This window comes from Grus americana, chromosome 6, assembly GCF_028858705.1.
Source record: "Grus americana isolate bGruAme1 chromosome 6, bGruAme1.mat, whole genome shotgun sequence".
Taxonomy (NCBI): Eukaryota; Metazoa; Chordata; class Aves; order Gruiformes; family Gruidae; genus Grus; species Grus americana.
Genome location: NC_072857.1, coordinates 6,883,848 through 6,898,351, shown reverse-complemented (window position 1 = coordinate 6,898,351; position 14,504 = coordinate 6,883,848). Strand labels below are relative to the sequence as shown.

The 14,504-nt window shown below is 39.6% G+C and overlaps 1 long non-coding RNA gene across 2 annotated transcripts in view; it reads right to left on the bottom strand.

Moving 5' to 3' along the window:
• Positions 1-14,504, bottom strand: part of LOC129208365 (uncharacterized) — a 108,672-nt gene that overhangs the window by 56,615 nt on the left and 37,553 nt on the right. For both annotated transcript variants that reach the window (XR_008577795.1, XR_008577796.1), the window contains exon 4: positions 10,491-10,588. This is a non-coding gene — a long non-coding RNA (uncharacterized LOC129208365). The remainder of the gene's footprint in view (positions 1-10,490; positions 10,589-14,504) is intronic.

Genomic DNA, 14,504 nt, shown 5'->3' with positions numbered 1-14,504 from the left:
TGAAGATGAAAAGGATCTTCACTAGAATTGCAGTCCTTGTAAGGTGCATACTGGTAAGTAACTGGTAAGTAACTGGTAAGTAACTGCCTTTGGAAATTTTTGATAGAAACCAACTGGTGGTAACAGTGGCTACATAAGACATGCAAATTCTTCTGATTCCCTCACAAACTCTTTCCTTCTGTATCTGTAGTTTATCTGCTGCTGTATTAAAGTTCAGCACAATTACAGATTCCGACAGAGATTTCTTAATAAACAGCACCAACGCCACTGCAACTGGTGGATCTGCAGAAGTAATTACAAATCTATAACCATCTCCAAGCCCCTCTTCTGGACAATAGGTAAAGATGAGATGTTTCCTGAATGGCATTCCAGGCAACCCCTACACAGAGGATCTATTTATATAAATAGATAAATAAATCTTTATAATTTTATATTTATACATTTATTTTTTATATTTATATATTTCAAATTCAGGACACCTGTAGTTGTCTAACAAGAACTGTCACGTATGCCTAAGCCTTTGTTAGGGAACAAACTTCATGATAGGCTGTCTCAGGAAAATTTCATCAAAGCTAATAAAACAAATGGACAACCCTGCCTTAGATCCAGTCACCCAAGATTTGGGAAAATTGGTCAGATTTTTCATGGATTGGTCACAGGTAGATCTCTTTAAAAACTCCAGCCTCCAAACTGTTGGTGACCTTGGTGTTTCAGTGCTCTGGGACCAGGGCTGAAAAAGCTTTTGATCTCTTAAGCTCGCCCTGAGTTCAGAGCTTGAGTTTTCATCTCAAATTTATATCCTGCCTTACTCTGCTCCTACTTAACTGTGGTAAGGTAAAACACCGAAAAAGATCCCATAAGTAGCTAAGACTTGTCTCTACTTCTAAACTAGAAGAGAAAGCATGAAAAAGGGTCCACGTTAATTGATCTGACTGTTCCTTACCAGTGCAAGGCTCCTCTGAAAGCTCTTGGACAGCAGGCCTAGCTCATTTGACTGCAGATGTTTGACTGTAGGTATAGATGATTTAATGTCTGCTGCTCTTCCATGATTCAGAGTGATCATGTAGCTATCAGCACAGCACAGGAACTAATTAGTGGTGGTTGGCTAGTGCCTAAGCGATTTGGTGTTGGAAACCTGCAGGTATTCCCCACACATTGCATATTTTTTATCACAACTGATACCTCACGTCGGTATTTTCATGCTGGATAGTACAAGCTTCTCTCTTGAATGTCCAATGTGTAGATGTCAGATGGTACATTTTGGCTATGAAAAGAAAAATTATACTTGATCTGAGCTGCTGCCAGACAGGCTTGGAAGAGTTTTCCATAATAGAGAGTGGAAAATCTCACAATGTCTAAGGCCGATGAGCCACAGTGCATGTAGCACCTGGATCAGTGCCTATATTTCTTTACTGGGGCTGAAGTATTTTCTGCCTTTGATCAGTTTATGACTTTTTTGGTGCATGAGGCACTACTACCACATTTCATAATTCCCTCTAGTTTTCAAATACATCTCTGTGCCTAAGTGGAAAAAGTATGGAACAGACCAGCAAGAGATCAGGGCATAACTTGTTTTGCTTAGATTTGTTTCTCAGAATTTCTGACAATAAATGAAGTGCAGGCTTGCATGAAGGTGGCCTGGGGTCAGTGGGATGGGGAGGGAGGAGATTCTTTCAAGAATACTAATAAACGTTACTGACTGGGACAATGAATCATTTGTAGGTCGTGTGGGCTCTATGAGGTTGAATTCATAGGTCTTTTATACAGGTGGCTGAACAGATTAGAAGCAAGCTAACTCACTCCTTGAAAAGGTCAGAACGATCACGAAACTTAATCCCTTCACAGCAAAACATAAACCCACTTTTCAGCCAAGCCTTCCCATACTAAAAGGAGGGAAAGTAATTATATACACGGGATTAATTAAATTTCGAGAATTCTCAAATCCGTGGAGATTTTCTAACATGTTTAGAGTTTTGCATATGCTTAAATCCTTTTCTGGACTAAAAACCAAATCTGAAGCACCTTTGCAGTCACTGTGATTAGGTAGCATAAATCCAATGTGAAAGAAAAGAGTGAGGAGACAAGCGGAGTAGTTTGAGCTGAGAAGGGAATAGTTGTCACATGTGTCCTCCAGTGTAAGATCTATGGAGAAAGCAGCAGGTGTCAGACTGAGATAACAAAACCAAATAAAGCTGTGGACCTTCATATTCAAAAACAGATGAGAGAGATTCCTAGAGTGGGAGAGGATAGATGGATAAAATTAGTGTCCGCTGACAGAGGAAGTTATCGCTGATCACAAACCTGCAGAACGCAGTGTCACTTTACTGTCACCCAGTTGCTATATACTTTGATTAGCATCCACTATCAGTGATGGTTAACAAGACACAAAGTTGTCTGAACCCTTCCTGCTGTTGAAGATTGCTGTTCTCATAGTCATAAGTGGTTTAGATATCAGTGACACACTTGTTGCAACTGTCAAGGAGCAGCAAGTGCCTGCTGCCACCTCAGGGAAGGTGAGCCTGGTGTAGTGCCCTCTGGCACAGCCCTACAGGGTCTGACCATGGTGTCAGAGCCAGGAGCTGGTAACAGGGTCCATCCACAGCCCCAGACAAGGCAAGCCATAAACCAGGTCCAGGGTCCATCCAGGAATGAAAGGAGACAGGGCCGGGGCTGGAGACAAGGCTACAACATGGGTCCAAAGTCCAACCGGGAGATGAGGCCAAAGACAGGTCTGGAGATGAGCTATAACACACTTCTAAGGTACCCATCCATCCATCCATCCATCCATCCATCCATAAGACAAACTGCCTACAGGGTGGGTCCATGGTTCATTCAGAAGGCAGGACTGGAAACAGACACACCTGAATTGCAGCTCAGGCAAGGACTGAGCTTAAATGGAGCACCTGGGTCCAGCGGCACCCGCACAAAATGGGTGTCTGTCAAGGTTTCCTTTCATCTTTCCTATCACCTCTGAGGACTCCTGGCCAATTGAAAATGGCCAGCCTGCACAAGTTGCTGCACTGGACATGCAAGTCTGTTGTGACCCAGTAACACTTTACGTGTGCCTTCCACAGAAGGGTGAAGCACTCTCACTCAGTTCTTTTTACACAGTTTAATCCAAAACATATGAAGGCATTTCAGTAAGAAAAGACACAAAAGTGAGAAGCAATAGGGCCATTGACTATTTTCCTCAAACGTATCTGTTGTTTTCATGAATACATCAAAGCATTTGCAGGACCATGGCTCATTTGCTAGTCACCAAAGTCACTTTAGCATTGCTGTTGATCTATTTTCATGTCTGTCTTGCACTGGGGCCCCCAGAGCTGGATGCAGTACTCCAGGTGGGGTCTCACAAGAGCGGAGTAGGTGGGGAGAATCCCCTCCCTTGACCTGCTGGTCACGCTGCTTTTGATGCAGCCCAGGATACAGTTGGCTTTCTGGGCTTTCTGGGCTGCAAGTGCACATTGCCAGGTCGTGTTGAGCTTCTCATTGACAAAATGCAAGCAAATAGAAGTCTTCAAATACATAATTTTGGAAGCACAAGGGTCTGTTCTGAAAATCAGAGATCTTGAGGATGAAGTAATAATTTCTGAGTCTAGTAATAAACTGTTCTAACATTCTTCTGCATTATGTTCATGTGCACCAGTGAACAGCAGATCTAAAAGGCATACAGACTGGTTCTTTTTTCCAAATAAAGTGAGTTAAACCAACTATTCTTTAGTAAGCAAAATCTTTTATGTAAAAGATCACTTAGATCTAGAACACAAGTGGAATATTAGCTATTTTTAGAGGCATGAAATTTTTTATAACCTTTGACTCAGAACATCCTACTAAAAGGCTCTTTTCAAAAGCATGAAAGGCATGAAGATCTGTCTATATTATTTAAACCAGCAATTAGTACCAGATGTTACTGCACTTTATATTTAGACACCAAATTTCAATATCTTAAACAGAAAGAACACTCTTGAAGGACAGAAGGAATAATTTCCAAATGTAATTACAGCATATTGTTTTGATTCTCTCTCATTAATTTACCTGATTGCAAAGTAAAATTTAATGAAGTTATATTTAAATTTAAAATTGGACCTGTGAGTAATGTAACATCTTATTATCTTACTGCATGGGAAAAAATAGTTTTAGTGTATATTTCACATTTCATTAAACAGCCCATATCCTGCATAAAGCTGCTAAAGGACATGGAGAATATAAAAATGTCATAATGTTAAGAGTACACAGCATATCACAGTTATTTTTTAACAAAATCCCCCAAAAATCAAAGTTGTTTTTAATAAATCTGCGAACAAAAAATGTTCTTAAGAAAAAGCATGTGATATAAGTAGTTGTCACTACATGCATTTGATTGACAGTCACACTGAAAAGTTCACTCGACTTGCCCAGTGTCACAAAGAATTTGTATCAGAGCTCAGAACTGAAAGTCCATGTCAAGATCCCCATCCCAAGGGGAAAGCAAACAGCAGTAGCCAAGTCCACGTACGTCTCAGGCACAACAGGCAGTGCCTGATTCGCTGGTGGATCTTCGGGATCGCACACAGAGGATGTGAGACTTGCTCTTTGGAGCTAGCTCCAGAGAAAATGCCTGCCAAGGAGATAGGGGAGCCTGACTAAATAGCAGGAGCCTAACTTGTCTGCTTGTTGACAGCACTTGGCTGGGAATTACAACCACTTCAAGTAAACAAAAGCATCAGTGTAAATGGTCCAATTCTTGGCAGTGTTGACCAAGAAGAGAAGATAGTAAGGCAGCCCTGCAGCGCTGAGTGGAAGCCAAATGCTGAAATACTGTATTTCACTTGCAGGTAGGCATCTGTAAAGTGTCTGCAGCTACCAACAACTTATCTTTTTTAAAAAATTAAATATTTATGGTGGTGTTTCCAAGCACTAGAATATATGCTACAAAAACAGTCAGACACCTGCAGTTTCATATGAAGTCACACCTTTGTGGATGTGATTGGAGAATTCCCTCCTGGTAGTCGATCTGTTCCTGTTCTGCAGACATTACTGTCCAAACCCAGACAACCAGACCAAAAAAGAGACATAAAGCCACAAACACCTACCTAACATTTTTCTTCCATAAATAGAGATTACCACTTTGCCTTTTTTTTTTTTAATAGGGTATCTTAATATCACTTTTAATCTTTAACAACCTGCCCGTTTTCAGAAAAAATTCTGTCCCATTACCAATAAAATAAATGGCAACAGGTGTGCAAGGCTATGAGACTGCTGTGAAGACTTAGGTGCAAGTGTTGCAAGCATTCCCATGCAAATTCACTGTCACCACAACTATCTGTTCAAAACACGGAGTGCATACAGCACAGCTCAATGTTTTAATGTCCAGGGGCTGAATAGGAACTGCACGTTTCACCATAATTCTAGTATAAGTGCTAAAATCTGTTTCTTTAGCTGCATTGAAACCCACAGGCTAAATAATGCAGTCAGTGATTCAAACAAAACTTTTAGCAACTTGAGGGGAAAAGCTTAAAAGCATTTAAGGAAGTCTGTTGAGATAATTCCTGCAGACCTGTATTCATGAGGCTTATCTGTCCCATTGAAGTGAACGGAATATAACACATCAGCAAGAGTTAACAGAATTAGTGTGGGCTCCTCTCACATGAACTCACTACGGAGTAATACTTTTGATTTTCTTACATTCACCCTAAATTTACTTTAATGGATGCAAACCATCAGCACGTAGACCTTTGAATATTTTTTAAGGGACAGTTTTTGGCAGAAGAACATTAAGATATTCTAGATCTTAATTTAATGAGCTGGTATCAATCTCTGTTATGCATTTTACTTAAAATGTTCTTCTATCATTTGTCCTAATATTTAGTCATACCATCGGCTCTTCGATCATCAGTCATGGTAGGATCTGTATATCATGTCACCGTATTTATCTAGCAGTACCTTTGGCCAGAAGGAAGGAGACCCAACCATCCCATCTGCTGAAGGAATATAGGGAAGTCAGACTGTACTGGACATGTCAGAAACTCTGAGGTGGTACACATCACTACCTCTACCACTCTCCTACACCTTTTCAGACGACCTTCCTCTATCCACCACCAAATTCACTTAATTAGAAAAAAAGCTCAGAGCTGGACCAGGGGAAGAGGTACAGCAGCAGCAGCATGGATGGAGATGCATCATTCTTCTTTATGGGAAAGGTGTCCACGCATACTCCCTCCCCTTCTTGTTGCTGGAGGACGCTCAGGTTCACCATAAATCAACAGAGAAGGTAATCTGAGCAAAGTGCAGGTCTGGGAACAAACCAAATCTAATACCTCTAGTCAGCTGAAGGTATTTGTACAAGCCTACCAGTGCAGTATTATCTGAGGGACTAAACTGAAGAAATGACATCTAGGTGATCAGAAGTGCCATGTATATTTAAATTTATTCTGGTCTTCAGGTTCAGAAGATCTCAAAAGAAAAGCTCCAACTCAATCTATTTTTAAAAAAAGCAATCCAGGTGCTTGTACTGGAAATACTTACAGCTGTAATGAATTTAGAACTTGATATTTTGTTGTAGATTTTATATATTATTGTCTCCTTTGAGAGACAGACCAACTTTTTTTTTTCTTTTTTTGGTAGCTAAGAGCAAAACTCTGCCTCCAGGAAATTGCAGTCTTAAATGTTCGGCTGACAGAGATCTGGTATTATCTGTCTATTGTATGGGGGTTTCTTCATCAGTATGTAGCAAATTTAAGAACTAATACTTGGTTCATGATTTATTCCTTTAAAAAATAAGATGAAGAATTTTAATAATCCCTTCCACACATTTATAGTCAGTTCCTCAAATATTTCTCAGGTGAGCTGATATAAAATTATTTCCATCATTTGCATAAAGCTCTGTCTCCTGTTTGAAAATCTGCTTGAATTTTCATCCCTAACAATAATCCAGGATCTCTTGTTTTAAGTTTGTGTATGACCATAACAACCATATTTTAGCATTGATCCATTCCCATTTGTTCAGGATCTTGCATAAGAATCCTCCCTTAATCTCCCTTTCCTTAGCTGCAGACGAGAAACTTCCTTCATAAATCATGTCTTGGTTTCTAAATCATCCTGGATTGCCCCTGCCACACCTTTTCAATGTCTTCTTGTAATGAAGTGGCTAAAACTGAGCACTCTTTTCTAATGAGACTAGTAGCATGCCAGAATAATTTCTGCAGCTTTATATACCATGCTGCCAGAGCTATATTTCAGAAACTTGTTTGGTCTTTTTCATTTTTGCTATTGTTACCAGGAAATAGTGCTAATGGTTTACTCTATTATCTGCAGTCTCTTCTAGGTTCTTTTCTTCATATGAATTCCACGTTGTGTTCCTATTTAGACTGCAATCTTCATGCTTATTCTTTTAGTAATTGGCTACATTACTTCACATTATGCTGCACTGAATTTTATGAACCACTTAGCCACCCAAAGGCCAATATGCTTGTGTTATAAATATTACATTTCTGCTCATTCCAAGCAATGTTGTTATCACCTGTGTTTAAATCCTTAATCCATTCTGCTCTTGAAACACCTCTGAGAAGGGTGAGCAGCTGCAGTTAAACGGACTAACTGCTATGCAGTCTCTCATAAAAGAAAAAAAAAAAGAAAACAACCACAGAGAATAAAAAAAACCCAACAAAAAACAACCCATATCATCTGTGTAAGGCCAAGTTCTCCCAATGGAGTCATTTAACCATCAAGGGAGTTTCCTGACTTCTTAGCCGACTGCAAGTTACCACATTTCACATTTTAGATGTGACCCTGCAACTCCTTTTCTTGACCCTTGTGATGTTTTCTGCCTGTCACTCAAACATTAAAAAGGGGAGGCTAAGATGTGTCAAAGCCTTGCTGATTCTTTCTATACAAGGATTGTGAAAATGCCTTTTTTTCTAGTAACATGCTGAAAATCATGTAGACTTACAGCTTTCAGCAATTATTTCAATTATATTTTTTTTGGTCTTGCAAGTGTCTTACCTCATTTTATCTACACAATAAGTCTTCGTGCTTCTTGCTCTGACTCTGCTACCCTTCTCTTTTTCATCCCTTCAGAGGTACCACTTCTTGCTCACATTAAATGGAAGTTACTTGTTCTCATTTTCATGCCCCTCATAGCCTACCTCTCACTGGAAATGACAACTCCCGCCTCCACTGTCTGTTAGCAGGGTTTCCAGATGAACTATTCCCTGCTGCCATCCCCGCTTGGGACAGTTTTTCCCCAACCATCCACAGAGCTATCCCATTATCCTTTAAAACCATTCTTATACCGTTCCTTGGCTTGACATCTCTAATGGACAAATGTTAGGCAGCTGGTATGCTGATACTGTTTGCCTTCATGCTTATCAACTGTTTAGTAGTTTCTTTGCACTTCACCATCTGTTCATCTCCATCTGTTGTCTCCTGTCTTATACTTTGGATGTAAGCTCTGGTAGTGGTGACCCTCTTCTGATTTTTTTTTCTTTTGTTAACAGAGCAGCTAGCACAGGGGGCTCTGGTCCATGACCGCCATTTGCTAGGTACTGTGTAAAACAAATTATTCAGTCAGCATGCCAGTGGACTATTTTCTCTGCATGGAGCAAGTATGCAACTGAGGGTGCTCATGGACATCATATCCCTTTGAATCTGTAACTAGCAACCATTCCCCTCTCCTGCTGCTTCCTGTTTCTCTGTTAATGTACAAGAAGATGAAGTTGAGAGAAGGTAAACAAAGTCAACTAATATTTAGCAGTTGCCTTACTCCTCTCCTTCCCCTGCTTTTTCAAGGATCTCTAGGAAATCAAGCTCAGAAATTATTTCTGCAGTTCCTCATGAAAGAAATGGAGATGAATTGAAACAGAGTGACAGCAATGACCTCAAAAATCACGCCTGGGAAAAAATTCCTGTAATTGATGAAGGATGAGGGAGTTCTGGAAGAAATTAAATGATTAGTGCTAGCACAGTGGTCACAGCATCATGACAAGAGACATCCAGAGATAAAAGGACAGGGAGAAGAGCAGTGAAGAAGTATGGTGTTCAGGATGCATGACTGTGAGCAGCAGTGATCTGCCCAGCACAGATGATAGTGCCCTCAGGTACACAGGCGAGAAAAGAGGCAAAGGACCACACCGAAGGTATAAGTAAGCCAGGAATATGAAGGGAAGACTATGCCAGCACGGAAAGAAATGTTTTCCTTCCTAGACCTCTGAAATTCCTCCAGAACATCATTACTGGTTTTATAGTAAAAAATCTACCATATTTTCTTAATCTCTAACTCATGTCACAAATAAAAAAACTGCTTATGATGGTGAACACAACTATTCTTCTGCTCATACAATGTAGAGATCCTGAGAAACACCAAGCATCTGTGCTGAGGTACCAGGAAACTTTTAATGCCTCTGAAAGGGGTCAGAGATTTACTTAGCACCTCTGAAAAAGTGTTCAGTTCTCTGCAGGATGGGCCCTTAGTTCCCTTCTTTTAAGCCCAGAGGTAGGAAAAAATCCTAAATACACCACCAGATGTGATTCTGGCAATTTAGTTTTTACCCTCAAATAACTTTAGGCACTTCAGATGGTGCAGTTTTTGTTTTTGGTGTTTTTTTAAAATTATTTCTAGACACAGATTTTATATGAGCAATGAAATGACAAATGGCAACACCACACCTTTTTAATGAAGTGTTTATCTATGTTCACCTTTTCAAAGACTTTATTTTCCTGCAACTTTGGAGCTTATATGAAAAATTAAAGAAGATTCAGGTTGAATGTATTTTAAGTCAATAAGGGAAATTTGGCTGAGGGGTGTTTAGGAAAGATTTATGATATATCTCATATATTGATCAGCACTGATAATTTAAATGTAGTCTATGTGGTGGCTTAGTATTTCAAAAGACAGATCAAACCCAGCCATTTAAAACAGCTGTTGCTGGAAGTCTTGGGGACAGTTCTCAGCCTATATAGATCAGCACAGTTCTGCCAATTTCAATGCATCTATACTGATTTACACAGCAGAGAATCTAGTGCTCCACTTTTGCAAAAGCTATTAAAATGCATGCAGTAGATTGACCGTGGCTTAATACTGCTAATCCAGCTGCCTTTGGTCTCTTTATTTTCTTTACTTAGACTTCGGAGATACTGTGTAGGTAAGCAGCATTAAACTAAGAGTTCTTCAAAGAACTGGACAGTATTGATTGGCAGATGTTTTAATGCCATTCCTGTAAGTACCGTGCTCTGTTAGCAATAGTTTCAGCCTAATGCATATCAGCCCAAACTCAGTGTAGCTCTCCTGACACTGGTGAAATTGTGAGGCTATACAGCAGCAGCAGACTAGCTTCCTGTAAGGTAGGACCTACTTTTCAGGAATCAGGGCCCAGCTTTTATTTCAGTTTGTTTCTCATGAGATACTTTACCAGAGGCAGTGTAGAAAAAAAATTTCAAGAATTGTTTTGCTTTGTGGGATTCATTGTGAAAGTAGATGTCAGATCTTGTTCATAACTTAGTACCAAAACTCTTACCTGCATGCAACAAAGAACTGTCAGTTCCAGGCTATATGAAAAGCAGAATCCAATGTTCTTCATCTCCCTTTCTTCCTCCAATATTTCCCCTTTGTCACCTTTTTATATTAAAAGAAAACATACACAGTTTTACACAGTGGGCTCTCTGGGGCAGGGACTGCTGCTTTCTGTGCTATCATAGAGCACAATGGGATTTCTTCCAAGCACTGCAATGGTTCCTGAGGATTTTTACTATAAAGTCAGAGACCTTGGTGGTGAGCATTCAGAGGTATCTCCCCCATATGATAACTTAGAATCATAGAATCATAGAATGTCCTGAGTTGGAAGGGACCCATAAGGATCATCAAGTCCAGCTCCTGGCTCCACACAGGACCGACCGAATCAGAGCGTATGACTGAGAGCATTATCCAGACGCTTCTTGAACTCGGTCAAGCTCGGTGCTGTGACCACTTCCCTGGGGAGCCTGTTCCAGTGTGATCTTTATATCTGAGACCAAAGCTCCTGAGACACCAGGAGTGCCAAAAGAACGTGGACATGTACAAATATACATACTACAAACTTTTTCTGTTTTTCTGCAGGGACCTTTCTTGCCCCTGCTAATATCTGCTGGGCAGTGAGTATGGAAAGAGACCTCAGGGGTGGGAAAAAGGTCATTTGTCTCACTTTCTTAAGAATCTCCCTTTGCTTAAGAAGGTCTCTTTTTACCACGTAATACAGAATGTTTCCTGAGGAACAACATATATATGTAAAAAAACATGCATTGTGACATGTGGGGGAGTGATCCCAGCCTCCCACTGCTGACTGATCTCCAAGTCCTGGAAAAGTTCTAGTTTTCTTCTAGCAAAAAACGACCTATTGCATTAAGAATATTAGAGCTTGCTACTTGTCTCAGCTCTTGATTAGGAAATTAGTGCTGCCCCCTCCCTTCTTCTTCCCAAATTACAGCAATTGTACCTGTGAACAGGTGCGATAAGAAACCAGCATCCATTAGTGTATTTTCTGGTTTCATGATTAGCTGATACAAAACTGAAATGTAATCAAGTAAGGATTCATTCGTTTGATTAGCCATTGAAATTATTCTGTGCCTAATCAGATGCCTGGCTAGTTTGTCAGCCTCCTTTATGGAGTCTTTATCTATAATGGATGGTCCAAATGCATTCACAACAGTGGATCTGATTTAAGTATATGTGTGGGTGTCCTCTGACTCATCTTCGAGAGTCAAAATAGACAGATGAAAGAACAGCTTTGATGTGAGCTTATTTCATTCCTCACCTACAAAGAAAAAAGCAATTTTGAATTGCGAAGACTTGTACAACAGAACAAGACTCGAGACATTAAAGGAGAGAATGATCTATTGGAACAAGTTCTCTGTGCAAGCTTAGCTATAAAAACTGAGATCTGCAACAAAACAGATCCAGGCTTAAAATCCCTATCCTAAGTCATTGCTGATACACTTCTCACTTATAGATACCAAGATTTTTGTGTTCTCAAATCTTACGTTATTTATCTTTGGTAAGTTTTCTATATAGTATCAAGGAAAGGTTTCCTTAAGACTGGATAATGGTAAAGAACGGGCAAACCTTTCAGGTCCTTACTAGAACTCATGATCTGACTACGAAAAGAGAAAGAAAAGACAAGAGGTAGCATGTGCAGTTTGTTTTGGAAAATGGTTGTTTCCCAGTTCGTCATTTCTCTAAGTCAGTGGGCTGTGGGTGGGTTCAAAAACAATCAACAAGCTAGTCTTTGCGAAGCTTTTTTTTTTCCTCAGGGGTTCTTAGAAGAGCAGAAGAAAATGAGTGAATACTCCTGCTCCAGGGCTCCTTCCTTCCCCAGCCTCCCTCCAGGAGAGGAGACTACTGCAGAGGGATGCAGCTCTTAGTCATGGTAGTAGATGGATTGCCTGATTTTGGGACCAAAAGGGTCATTCTTTTTTGGTATCCAGAGCTAGTCAGGGAGTGTGCCCAGAGGACCTATCCTTCTACCACTGTTGAGCCAATCCAAGTCAGGCCTGCAGCAAAATCCATTTCCCCAGCTTAAAGCTGTGATTTTCTGCCCCAGGCAGCTGTCTACGTATGTCCAAAGCCAGACCTGCTCAAATCAATAGTAAATTTTCTATCTAGCTCATTATTCAGGTTATTCTATGACTATTCCATAAAATAAATTTCTTGCTTACCTTGCGCCTTCCTCATATACTCTTGGGTTGTTACACTGCAGCACATGTTTAAAAGAAAACTGTTTCAGATGCAAGGTTACAGAAAAGTTTTTGCATCTGATTAGAACACTGAGGTCAAAAACTTGCCAAATGGGAATGTGAAACTGGCTGCATTTTTAACATTGCTACAAGACTAAAAATTCTTTTAAATGCTAAATATCCTAAAGTAGTTTTACCTCATTTCCACAGAAATTATTTGAGCACACAGTTAATCCTGTCTGCTTCGATATATTTTTCCAAATATTCTTTAAAAAATATCACTGGGTAAAATTACCATATCTCTTAGTTTCTCTTATTTCTATCAAAACAGCCTCCATCAATCACAAGTCATAGTGGAGGTACAAACATCACCTTAAAACGAAATGTTGCTCATTGGTGACAAAAATGTTTTTGCTCTTCTGATTTTTGATGTTTTCTCATCAGTTGCTGCTATTTAAATCTGAGAAAAAGGCGAAATGCCACTACAGTATCTCAAATAATTTCTGAAGTTACAAGGAATAGAACAATTTGGGCTTTCAAGTTCAGAAATAGATAAATATTATAGATATAGCAAATATGATGTTTAGATATTAGAAAGCACTGTACTTGAGAAGCTTGAATGCAATAATTTAATTGTGATTTTCAGCCTTTTAAACACAAACTCAATTTAAAAATTAATCTTTGTTTACACTATATCCAAGACCTGACTGCAGAGTCGAAGTCTGCTGTCATTGAATACCATACACATTCAAGTTCAGATGCCAAAGGAAAAAGAATATATCAACTATTTCAGCTGTCCTTCTGTTTATAAAGAGAAGTGGTTTTCCAGCCTCTGGTAATTAACAACTGAGTTCTATACCAGGTGTCAAACTGTTATCATGATTTCGGGATGGAAAGAAAGAATACAAGAGTACTCTCAGGCTAAGGAAGTAGTCTACAGGAAATTGATACTAGACTTGCCTTTAAAGTGGGATCTATTCAGCTCCACTCACTTCACTCAAACAGCAGTTTGTACCAAGAACGTGTCTTCAGATGAGACAACTGTCTCTTCCTCCAGCCCCCAACTAAATCCAGCTGTCTTGAGTGGTATTTTTGAAAGGTTTAATACAGCTCGCAGGATTAAGCAGTATTCAAGGTTAAAATATTTCTCAAAAAGGATCCATTATCCAGGATGGAAAGGATAAAAGCTAGGGTTAGTGTATTGAATCTTTTGCTATTTTCAGTACAAGAATCAGTTTAGCTTCTTATTAGTATTGGAAGAATTTCTCACTGCCACAAGCCTTTCATACCCACTTCAACACCCACTGTTGAAGGTTTCTGCCCTCCATGGTTAGAAGTCCCACACAAACAGCAGGGGACAAGGCCTTCTAAAATGGGTCTGAAGTAACAGAAACCTGGCAGAAGCAGCTGTCAGTTTCCCACCTTTATCACTTACCCCTCTTCCCTTCCTCCCAGTTGTATCAAATCATATGGCCTTCTCTAATTGACAAGAAATTGGATTGGAGTCAAGATTGCTATTAATTTTTTCCCCATAATCAACTACTAATACAAGATAAAACAAAGGATCCTTGTTAGAATCCCAATTAACACTCTGTAGTTATGTATTTGAAGGCTGATTTTGCTTTTTCACCTCTGCAAGCTAAATACCAACAGAATTGATTTAGTACTTCTGAAATGAATGAATCATCTATTATTGACATCAGTAGTTTCATTCACGACTTTGGAAACTGATTAAATGATAGCACTGACTGATTTAGTAGTAACCATCCTCAAACACCACTTAAAGAGTTCTCATACTTTGTCTGACGCCCAGTGTAGGTGAA